Genomic DNA, 12,957 nt, shown 5'->3' with positions numbered 1-12,957 from the left:
TGTATTGTTTGGATCTGTAGCCAGGCTTGGCTTCTGCCCACACAAGACATCTGGGGTTTGTGGTGGGGTTTTTTTTTGTTGGTTTGATTTTGAAGTTTTTTTTAATCAACAAGTTACTCATATGCTCAGGCAGGGTTAGGGCCCAGAATTTAAGAACCTTGTCATTGTAAAGCTCAAAAAATCTTAGATATGGTAACACCAATAGAATTAACGATTTTTTTCCCTTACATTTACCTTTGTGTTACAGTCATTATCCTACCTTGAATGGAAATACAGAGGTATATATGTATGCACATATAGAATCATAGAATCAACTAGATTGGTCTTTAAGATCATTAAGTCCAACCACTAAGGGCCTCATCTACACGGTTTGTGAACGCCTCCAGGGACGGTGACTCCACCATTCCCTGGGCAGTCTGTTCCAATGCCTGACCATCTTCTCTGTGAACAAATTTTTCCTAATATCCAGTCTAAACCTCCCCTGGCGCAGCTTGAGGCCGTTACCTCTTGTCCTATTGCTTGTTACTGGAGAGAAGAGACCGACCCCACCTCACCACAGCCTCCTGTCAGGTAGTTGCAGAGATCAATAAGGCCCCCCTGAGCCTTCTCCAGACTGAACCCCCCCAGGTCCCTCAGCCGTTCCCTATCACACTTGTGCTCCAGACCCTTCACCAGCTCTGTTGCCCTTCTCTGGACCCGCTCCAGCACCTCAATATCTCTTTCGTAGTGAGGGGCGCAGAACTGAACACAGGATTCGAGGTGCAGCGTCACCGGTGCCCAGTACAGGGGGATGATCACTGCCCTGGCCCTGCTGGCCACGCTATTGCTGATACAAGCCAGGATGCTGTTGGCTGTCTTGGCTGCCTGGGCACAAGCTGGATCATGTTCAGCTTCGTCAATCAGCACCCCCAGGTCCCTTTCAGCTGAGCATCTTTCCAGTCACGCTGCCTCAAGTCTGTAGCATTGCATGGGATTGTTTTGACCCAAGTGCATGACCCAGCACTTTGCCATGTTGAATCTCATATCATTGTCCACAGCACAGCTGTGACAAACCCAGCACACCTATGCAAATCCCTCTGCAGAGCCTCCCTATCCTTCAGCAGACCAACACTCCCATCCAACTTGGTGTCACCCACAGATTTACTGAGGGTGCACTCAATCCCATCATCCAGATCATCACTGAAGATATTAAACAACACTGGTCCTGACACTGAACCCTGAGGGACACCACTAGGGACCAGTCACCAACTCGATGTGGCAGCATTTACCACCACCCTTTGGACTCAGCCATCCAGCCAGTTTCCAGCCCAGTGAAGAATCCACCCACCCAGGCCGTAAGCAGCCAGTTTCTCCACTGCTGTAGGAGGTGGTGTCAAATGCTTTACTTAAGCTCAAATAGACAATGTCCACCACCTTTCCCTCATCAACCAGGTGGGTCACCTTATTGCAGAAGGAGATCAGGTTGGTCAGGCAGGACCTGCCCTTCATGAACCTGTGCTGACTGGGCCTGCTCCCCCCATTTTCCTGCATGTACTTTATCATCTTGCTCAGGATCAACTGCTCCATGACCTTCCCTTTCTCCGTGACCAGAGCTTAGGCTGACAAGCCTATAGTTTCTGGGGTCTTCCTCCCTGCCCTTTTTGTAGAGATGTGCCACACTGGCCAACCTCCAATCCTCTGAGACCTGCCCACTAGACCAGGGCTGCTGGTAGATGCTGGAGAGTGGCTTAGCAAGCTTCTCTGCCAGCTCCTTCAGCACTCCTGGGTGTAACCCCCAAAGCTCCATAGACTTGTGCATGTCTTAAGTGGAGCAGGAGGTCGCTAACCATTTTCTCCTGGATTTATGGGAACTTCAATCAGCTCCCCATCTCTGCCATCCAACTTGGGGAACTGAGTACCCTGAGGATGGCTGGTGTGACTGTTAAAGACTGAGGCAAAGGCAGCGTTAAGTACCTCAGCCTTTTCCTCATCCTCAGTCACCACATTTTCCCTTGTATCCAGCAGAGGATGGCGGTTCTCCTTGGCCCTCCTTTTATTGCTAATACATGTGTAAAAGTACTTTTTATTATCTTTAATGGCAGTGGCCAGATTTAGTCTCATCTACGTTCACTTTTCTAACTTTCTCTCTACATAACCTAACAATATCTTTATACTTGTCATGGGGTGACAGTCCCTTTTTCCACAGGTGATAGCTTCTCTCTGAATTAAAGCAGTATCTTCCTGTTCAGCCAGGCTGGTTTCTTTGCCACCGGGTTGATTTTTGGCACATAGGAACCACCCGCTCTTGTGCCTTAAGGATTTAATTCTTGGAGAGTGTCCAGCCTTCCTGGACCCCTTTGTCTTTTAGTAATGTTTCCCAAGGAATTCTGCCAACCAGCATCCTAAAAGGCACAAGTCAGCCCTCTGAAAGTCTAAGGTAGAGGTTTTGCTGAGCTTCTTCCTGACTTCTCCAAGGATTGAAAATTCAGTCATTTCGTGATCACTTCACCCAAGATGGTCTCCAGCCATCACATCTCCCACCAGTCCTTCTCTGCGAACAGCAAATCTACCAAGCACCTCCCCTAGCTGGCTCACTAACCAACTGGGTTAGGAAGTTATCTTCCACACCCTCCAAGAACCTCCTGGATTGTCTCTTCTCTACTGTGTTGTACTTCCAGCAGACATCTGATATGCTGAAGTCCCCCATGAGAATAAGGGGGGATCATGAAACTTCTCCCAGTTGGTTGAAGAACACTTCATCTGTAGCTTCATCCTGGCTGGGTGGTCTATAACAAACTCCTGCCAGGATATCTGCTTGCTTGGCCTTCTCCCTGATCTTCACCCACAAACATTCAGCCTTCTCACTCACAACACTGAGTCCAAGGCAGCCAATGCACTCCCTGACATACAACACAACCCACTACCTCTCTTTCTTTGCCTGTCCCTTCTGAAGAGCTTGTAGCCATCCATTGCAGCACTTCAATCATGTGAATCATTCCACCACGTTTCTGTGATAGCAATTATGTCATGATTTCCCTGCTGCATAATGGCTTCCAGCTACTGCCTTTTGTTGCCCATGCTGTGGGCATTGGCATAGATGCATTTAAGTTGTCCTGTGGATCTGGGCTCCAACAGTAGCATGCTGCCCCATGTTTCATGTCTAGCAAGCCTGGTGTTATTGCCTTCCCCTTCAAACTGAGTTTAAAGCCCTCTCTATAAGCCCTGCTAGCTCCTGGGCTAGGATCCTTTCCCTCTTTGGAACAAGTGTACTGCATCTGCTGTCAACAGGCCTGGTGCTGTGTAGACTGACCCATGGTCAAAACCCCCAAAATTCTGGCGCTGACACCAGTCATGGAGGCAGGAATTAATTAATGAGATTTTTCTGGTGTCACCACTGTCATTGATTGTGTCTGGCAGGAGGGACAAGAACACCACTTGGGCTCCCTGTCCTGGGTTCAGCTGTAAGTTGTTTTTCTCCTTCTTAGTAGCTTGCGCAGTGCTGAACCCTGAACCAGTCACCCCAAGGCCCTGAAGTCCTTCCTGAGCCCCTAAGGCTTCTTGAAGAGATTTCCTCATCGCCCACCTGGAAGACTAATAAAGGACAGTAGTAGCAGGGCTGTAGCAGACTAGTGAGTTTCCTAGTGAAGTCCCTTACCCTGGTCCCAGGAAAGCAGCAGACTTCCCTGTGAGCCTGGTCAGGCCGATATAATGGGGCCCTCTGCTCCCCTTAGGGTGGAGTCAGCTATCACAACTACTCTTTTTTCTAGCAGAGCTGGTCTCAACATGAGGTGATCTCTGACTCTTCTGTGGAAGAACATGTGCACACAAGATATAAATGTGTTTAAGATACCACTGTTTTGGCATCATTGGAGGATAGTTCTCTGTTTTCTTCCTAACTCACTTTTTAATGCAGGTAAGGGTTTAGTGCATACAGTTGATAATTGTAAGCTTCTCAGTGCACATTGGCCTAGGATCTGCCACAATGAATGGGTAAGCCTACAAGTAAAGTTTGTGATACATAGTCAAGTTACAGGCATATAAATTAAATCACTGTAACTGCCCAGATACATATTTTTGATATGTAAAACTTAGGAACTAACATGGTTAAAGTAGTCCATAAAGAAAAAGAGCTTCGGTATAGGCCATGTGCTTAGACTCTAAGATGTGTGCTAAGGTTTTGGCACAGGGGAGATGTTCTTGAAGGCAGTATACTGGTTTCAGAGGACCGCAGTTAATGCTTCTAATACCAATAAACCAAAGTATGTTAAACATATCAATAAAATCCTTTTGTGTGGTTACAGTTGAGTTATGAAGTGCCCTCTTCCACTCTCCCGTGCTTTTTAGTTTATTTTATAAAAACAGTGGGAATGGGGGATAAAAAGTGGCCATGAATTCAGGCAGGTGCATAACTACACATCTTCATCCCTTCTAATCTTATCTGTGTGCTGCATAGGCAGCCTTAACCAGCAGCCCACACGTTCTGACCAGATAACAGCTAACCAATGTAATCCACCATGCTGACAACCCTTACCCACGCCTAGTCCTGCCAAACTCCACCAAGCCCAGGAGAGTGGAGAAAAATATTTGGGGCTTTTAAGGCAGCTTTCTATTTACATATGAAAGAATTTTTTAATTGCATAGGCATACAACTTTGCTCCTAATTTCAATTTTATCACCATTTGTTTTCAAACTCAGGCAGAAAGAAACTAGGGTATTTTTAGTTATGCATTTTAGCTTTTGACCAAAGAAGAGACTTTCAGTCAGTCACTGAGATCTGTACACTTGGAAGATTACAAATCCGCCTTACAGCTATGGCGCAGAGGTGCATCTGCAATCCTAACAGGTTTAGAGCAAATTTCCTCATGCCAAATCAGAGATTAAAATCAGCAGTTTAAATCAGTCCAACCAGTTATTTTTACAGCCACATATTTGTAATCTAGAGCAACATGTTTAAACAAGAACAGGATAATTTATTCAGCAACAAAAATATTATGCCTTTGTTTAATACGGAATAGTTTAACGTGGGAGAAAAGAAAGGGAGGGTTCTTGAAACTTTTTTTGCTGTTCTCAGTGGCCACTTTTGAAAGATTCTGAGCATTTTCCTTTTCCATTGACTGCAAAGTATTTATTTAACAAGATACTTGCTTTGTATTAGTTACAGGTCTTAGCCTCCAATGGAATTATTAAAACAACTTAAAATTTGGAATCATATTTTTAGAAAAGTTAGCTCAAAAAGTTATTCATAATAAATGAATACATATAATATGGTCTTGCCGGAGATCATTGGCAAGAATAAACTTACATTGGGTAGCCAGCCAGTTCCACCTGTAATTAAAATTTAAAGCTGACTCTTAATCTTCCCCGTTAGTGGTTCAGGATGGTCTCTGAAGGAACTGTAGTTGTTAATGCCTGCCTGCAATGTTTTCCTTTCATCCACACAAATGCATCTTGGTCTGTGTGGTAGATCTTTAACCTGTCAGTGCCATTTTAAGAAAGGGGAGCAGCCTCGGAAAAAGAAAGGAAAAAGAGAATCCTTCTCTAATTTAGGTTACATCTGTTCTGCAGTGTAATACAGAGCTGTTAACTCCAGATTACGTGAGCAACCCCACGACAAGCTAGTGTATCTTGCTGTCATGCTGCATCAGTTCTCCTACATCAGTCAAACTATATGGAGTTTAATACTGCCATGGCTGGACTACTTTGTTACTGTATTAATATGCTTCTTTCCTATTTTCTGTAGATAAACAGGGCACAATGAATGCAGCAGTCTGGAGCGCCCATGTTTGCTGTGATAAAAGATGCACCAAAGAGTAGGTGTATGGTAAGAGTATCAAGTTCTCATGTTTTGTGGCAGTCAGTAGGGAGTGTCTCCTGTTGCTCAACAGTTAATTACTGTTGCTATCACCTCCTACACTGTTCCCTAACACCTCAGGAAACCAGCTGATTATGTTTCTCATGCTAGCAAACATGAAAAAAAAGAAAAGGTTTGGGACTTCATGAAATAGCGTATTTGAATGAAGCTCTTTTTCTTTTGCCTATCACTAGATCTTCCAGGTGAAGTGTATGTCCCGGGGACTATTTTTGTACCCAAGTCATGCATTATAGCCTATATGAGTTGAAGCATTCTATGTGCCCAATTGGTCCAATGCTATTACGTGGTTTTGCACTGCCACTAATTCAACAGGTGCCTTATATTTAGCAGTTCTATCTGCACATCTTCTGTGGGAAATGGTCACATTTGGCGTATATATGGAGTAGGTCACGTGCTTGGGGTATATTGCGTGTTCTCAGCGCAGCACATAAATTGTTTCACAAGGAAAAAAAAAATGCATCTCTAGAGCTGCATGGAACTTTGCCATCTGAACAGTATTCATCATTGTTTATAAAGAAAGTTTCCAGAATATGTAATTGTTTTGCAGACAGCTAACACACCTGAGGGCCTAAAAGAAAGTTTGAAACAGCTGCTCCCTCCTGTTCTGCCACTGTTGGTAACTATTCAGGTTTAGGTTTACTAATGAAGTGTATCAAAGTAATTTAAATACAACTCAGTGATGGGCTACTATATTAAATGTAAATACCTGTGAGACATGCAGAACTGTGGTGTGTAAGAACTATACTGCTGCTTATCAGAACTCCCGTGTTGTATTATGGGTTTCAGTACTTCAGGAGACTTGCTCTGTGTGCCTTAAACACGTGTAAGGTCTCACTAGTATATCTTATATCAGGAGGAAGGCTTATTATATATTCCAGTGGCTTGAAAACTGTTCCAGCAAAGTTTTTTCCCTGCCAGAGAGAAAAGAAATGCAAGCCAAAAGGTGGAAAGTCATTCAGTAGTTCACAAGGCTACTCAAGCATTAAGCTGTACAGGCACAAGAACTATGAAGACAGCATATTGTAGTTTAACTGCAGCCAGCAACTCAGCATGGTGCAGCCACTCAGTCACTCCTCCAGCAGGCTGAGGGAAAAGAACTGGAAGGATAAAAGTGAGAAAACTTATGGGTTGAGATAAGAATAGTTTAATAATTGAAATAACAATAACAAAAATGTAATGAAAAGGAAAATAAAGGGAAATAAACCCCAAGAAAGACAAGTGATGCAAATGAAAACAATTGCTTACTACCAACAGACTGATACCCAGCCAGCCCCCAAGCAGTGGCCCCCCTGCTCACTTTCCTCCTAGTTTTATTGCTGAGCACGATGCCATATAGTTTGGAATATTCCTGTCGTCGGTTAGGATTGGCTGTCCCCTCTATGCCCTCTCCCAACTTCTTGTGCACCCCCAGCCAACTTGCTGGTGGAGTAGTGTGAGAAGCAGAAAAGGCCTTGGCTATGTATAAGCACTGCTCAGCAATAACAAAAACATCCCTGAATTATCCATACAGTTTCCAGCACAAGTCCAATGCATAGCCCCATAGCAGCTGCTATGAAGAAAATTAACTCAACCCCAGCCAAAACCAGCACATGGAGGAAAGAAATGAAGGAGCCATTCTAGTTGATAGAATGAAAGGTGGAGCCCAGCTTGTTCCCCAGGACACACAGAGTGTGCATGTTTGGCAATCCTCCATGCCGCAGTGGTACATCATCAAAGCCAGTGCTCACTTCTGTGGAGTCCTAATCTCCTGAAACCTGAGCTGAAGGTCCTGCTCCACATGGGCCAGTGTGCAGGAGTTGTCAGAGCAATGGCTTTCAGACTGCTCCTTCTTCCATACACAGCTCTCCAAGCCAGGACTTTGTTCTAGCCTGTCTCTACACTGAACTCCTCAACCTTTTGTCATTTCAATATTATTCATCAAGATCTTCTGCTTAAAATTGGTAGTTCTGTTTGCTTTTGAAATATCACCCAACCTCTCTAGGCAGATCTCAGGCCTGTCCTCCCTTTCCCATTTCCATTTGCTGGCATAGCTACGTGCCTAGGTGCATACTTTGGTTTGTCAGTTCAGGTAGTGTTTTGAGCAGAAGAACATGAGAGCTTTGATCTGAAAGCCATTTGGCTATGTTAGAGCGGGACTGTACCCACAGAATAAGGAAAATGGAAGGGAGGTTTCATTAGCTTTTTCGTAACCCTAGGTTAACATACACATGCAGTTTCTGGAATAACATTAGCTGCTTGTTAGCTCACTCGGACCCAGTGCAATACTTTTTTATGAAGAAGCAACTTACTAGTTCCCACACTTACAGCATTTGTTCATTAAAGTTGGTAGAAAATAGTTGTCTTGAAAACCTGGCTTTTAAGTGTTATTTTAATTTTATAATTGACCTGAGTTCATCACTATTTTCCCATAATTTAAGCTCATTATTTGTAGGAACTGGAATATTGCAACCTGTCCAAGGAAAAAGCATCTCTAGGATGCTGCAGGTTGGTCCTTGAAAATTTCTTAACATGCAGCTGGCTGATTTAGCTGCTTTGGTCGGTGTTTACTTCCCTCCAAAGAGAACCATCACCTTTCTGCAGAGAGTAGCAGGCAGTGCTCTCTCACTCTTCAGATTAAAAAACATCTGTGACTCCAGTGTTCTCTTTATGACTGCCACTGCTCCTCTGCAGCACACCTGCACCACCTGAATATATCTGAACATGTCCTGTGAGACTGCTTTTGTGACTCTGACAGGTTATGGAGGTAACTGCAGACCTGCACATTGCATCCTTTCATAAAAGAAAGCTGTTGGATTTCCACATTTCTATGTATAGAAGCATGATAATGGAAAATGTCCTTAATGGCTCTTGCAAATATTTCTAGAAAAACAAATACGTAAATAAAGAATTTTTTTGTTCTTTGTTTGGGTGTTTGCGTTTTCTGTTGGTTTTTATTTTGGTTTTGTCATTCAGGTTTTTTCTTAATTATAAAAGCCTAATTTAAAATACTTGGTCTGTGCTAGTACTATAGGTATGAGAGACCACAGAAGAAGTGTAACTAACTGTGAAATGTAGTACAGATTGGTTTGATTTATTGGTAATTAGTTTATGGAATTTCTCTTTCTCAGAAAACATTCTTCTCAGAGTCATCCCACAGGTCTTACATTGCCAGTGAAGAAGCTCAGTTTCAAAACCAGCTTGCTTATGTATGTATCCTAACTTGCTTATGTATGTATCCTACTCCTCTATCACGCTGCAAGATTAAAAATTTCTTGACTTCCCAGCCTACTCTTTTTACATCTAATCTAAAAATTAATCTAAATCAGCAAGTTCTTACACTTAATCAGTTGGTTTCTTCTGAGTTTATTGGAACCCTTATTAGGAAAGTGGCAGTACTTATTTTAACCCATTTGAAAGGTATCTTGCCTGTAGCTCCTCTGAGCCCTTGAAAACCATGTCTGCCACAAGGCTGTTTTCCCATGGTTTACCTCTCCTTGAGCATGAGTTGGTATCTTCGGATTCAAGGTAAGTTAGTAATCTGTAGCCTCTACCAAGCACAAGTGACATTACTGTCATGGTGAGAACGGGGACAAAAGTAGCCTGATTTGTCTGAAATCAGACAGGAATCCCAACCAGGGAAAGCTGTAATGTATTCACAGAAATGGTGTTGGATACCCCTTTGCCTTGTGCTTATCCATTTCAAATCACACAATCAACTAGGTTGGAAAAAACCTCAAAGATCAAGTCCAGCCACTACCCCATAGTGGTGGCCAAGACCACCACTAACCCATGTCACTGAGGGCCTCATCTACACAGTTTATGAACACTTATAAGGTCTCCCCTCAGCCTTCTCCAGACTAAACCTCCTGAGGTCCCTCATAATGTTCCCTATCACACTTGTGCTCCAGACCCTTCACCAGCTCTGTTGCCCTTCTCTGGACCTGCTTCAGCACCTCAATGTCTCTCTTGTAGTGAGGGGCCCAGAACTGAACACAGGATTCAAGGTGCAGCCTCACCGGTGCCCAGTACAGGGGGATGATCACTGCCCTGGCCCTGCTGGCCACACTATTGCTGATACAAGCCAGGATGCTGTTGGCTGTCTTGGCTGCCTGGGCACAAGCTGGATCATGTTCAGCTTCGTCAATCAGCACCCTCAAGTCATTTTCCACCAACCGTCTTTCCAGTTACTCTGCCCCAAGCCTGTAGCATTGCATGGGGTTGTTTTGACCCAGGTGCATGACCCGGCACTTTGCCATGTTGAACCTCATACCATGGTCCACAGCACACCTGTGCAAATCCCTCTGCAGAGCCTCCATATCCTTCAGCTGATCAATACTTTTTTCTTGATACATGTTAGAATGATTTTTCAGTCATGAACCACTACTCTGTAAAAGGAACTTATTTTTCCATACATGTTTATGCATGCAGCTCATGGATAAGGCTGTGATTATGGCATAATGTTGTGGCCTAGGTACAACAGACTCCACAACCCTCCAACATCTGCGAAGATGACTACTTCCTTTAGCGTCATCTGTGTGAGTTCCCACAGAGTAAAACATTTGCTCCCATCACTGCCCATAACACATACAGATGAAATCAGACGTATGAAAGATTTAGCTATAAATGTTGTATAAAAAACCAGTTGGCAGAGAGCATCTAAATTAGAATTCTCAGCTATGAAAAGCTGTAAAATGTTGTGGCTCCAAAACAGCCACTGTCTGTGGTAGTTTGGAATGTGCTTGGAGTGTTCATTCAAAGGTTATCTACACTACACAACAAGCTTTTAAATCTTCATATTTATATATTTTTAAATTGGAGATTATATTCACAATGTTAGTGAGGTTGACTCTTTTTTTCACATGCTGTTTCCAGAGATGGGACAGGCTAAAATGGAAAATCTGGTGATGGAATTTTATGATTTTTGGGAATAGTCTGGCCAAGTGCTGTGGCTTTGGTTGTCTCATTGTATTAAGTAGACTTCTTTGGCTGACTGCAATGCACATTTTGCAGCTGACTTAATTCCCCTTCCTGGTATAGATTGAGCTGCGATCAACCTGCATTTAAGCGATACACTCTGAGGAGGTGTGTCACTATCAGTTTTCATTTCAGAAGCACAGTGTTTATGTAATAAACTGTATTATAGACTGTGTGTGCATATGCATTGTAAGTATATTTGTATGTACAATATGTGATACCTGTGTATTATGTATATAATGTGTATGTACTATATACACATTACTCATAAACTTTAAAATATATACATATAATACAGAATGTAGTATATATGTATAGCAATTATTTGTATCATAAATATACGACAGCATGAAACTACCTGTGTTAAACATCCCTTTTAAAGATATTTTACATACACTTATGATTATTGCTTCTGCTTTTGCAATAGCCATTTTTCTTTTGGAGCAGCTTTGTTCACTCCTGCCTAGCACCAGTCTCAGCTGCATAAATAGTAAAACTATTTTTCATGGTAAGGACCTAATGACTTTAATACTGTCACTTGAAATAAGTGGGTTCCTGAGGAAAGTTCCCTATCTGAATAGCTTTGTCACAGTTGTGAGAATTTATTGAATTTCATCATTGTTCAAATGGCAAAACTGGAGCTCAACATGTAGGTAAACATATAACTGTTGAAACAGAGCCGGCTTCACAATACTGCAGTGGCTTGTGGTAAGTTTATTGTGCCAAGAAACCATGCAAATCCAGCAACAGCTACTCACTTCTGCACAGTTACCTGCAGTGTACGTCCACAGAGGGGGGGAAAACCTCCTTGCACACCTCAGATCATCCTTAGATAGATGAGCAGGACTGTGCCAAGTTCCCACCTTGTGCCTCAGCAAAAGTGATGATACACGTGTGAGGAGGAATTTCTCTGCCATTTGGAAACTGCTCTGGAAAGGTCATCACCACCATTACACAAGGACCCATGCCTGGCTCTCTGTAACAGACCTTGCTAGGGAAAAGTTTAGAATGCCTCAAAGGACATTGTTCTGGCTCAGAGGATTAGGTAGTAAAAGCAGTTCTTTTCTGCAGTAAACAGTAAGCAAAGTTTGAAAGTAAGTCCATCTGGAAAATGAGAAGGATCATGAGAGCCCTTCTGTCTCCAGCCCAGCTGCCAAACACAGCAACACACTGTGCTGTTACAGACATGGGATGTGGGCCACTTGCAACAGAGCCTGCCTGGGACAGATTTGTCACTTGTGACTCAACCCCAGTACAGGTGCATAGGCAAACCAGATGTTCTCCAGGAAAGCAAAGCTAGCAAACAAGATTTGGGTAGCGTTTGCATCTCTTGAAGACTGATGTGCAGACACCTGTTGCTGTTCTTTTGGTGACTATGTTGCTTGGTTAGAACTGTTTCAGCAAAAGCTCCCAGCACAGTCAGTGCATGAGGGAGTGGTTCCTGAGAGTCTCCTGATGATCAGCCCTTCAGGCTTCAGATACAGTCCTAGAGAGTACTCATCTCTAAGAGTCGCTTAAAACACAAATCTTTCCAACAATATGATAATCTAAACATCCTTTAGTCAGTAGAGAAGCAGTATCTGAGCTATGTGGATTCCAGTAAGGCAACAAAGGCAACAAGCACGGTTCTCCATTTAGCATGGACCAGGAGTTAAGTCTTCATCACCTTGTAAAATCTGGAGAGCTCTCTCCAGTGTCTACATTCATTTCCCTCTTGTCCTGTTCTTGGGATGGTGAATATAGGGAACTTGAAAGATCACTTACACTTACAATAAATCTCATGTGCAGATTTCATGTGCTAAGCACTGAAAAAAACCTGAGTTGCTGCCAGCTGGCTGTTTTTACGATTTACATCTCTGACTTCCTGTGTGACCCTGCTTTCTTTGTGTGTGCAGGGCACAGCCGTCTCTCCTTCATGCTGCCTTTCCCCTCCTGCATGTTAATCATTTACTTCCCATGAGCAGGTCAACCATTATTTCTGTCCTCTCCCAACAACTCAGGCTTGTTTGATGATTCAAATTACCTTTGCTGCTGAAGCACATGGAAAGTAAGGCCACTTACTCTCTTTATGGGGCTCCAAAGACAGCAGAAATGTTGTTGCTAACACTGTTGGCATCAAATGTGTTAGAGCTGTTAGCTTGCATCTGGTAATT

Source organism: Psittacula echo (assembly GCF_963264785.1).
Source record: "Psittacula echo genome assembly, chromosome: Z".
Lineage (NCBI taxonomy): Eukaryota > Metazoa > Chordata > Aves > Psittaciformes > Psittacidae > Psittacula > Psittacula echo.
This window is presented reverse-complemented; position numbering follows the sequence as displayed.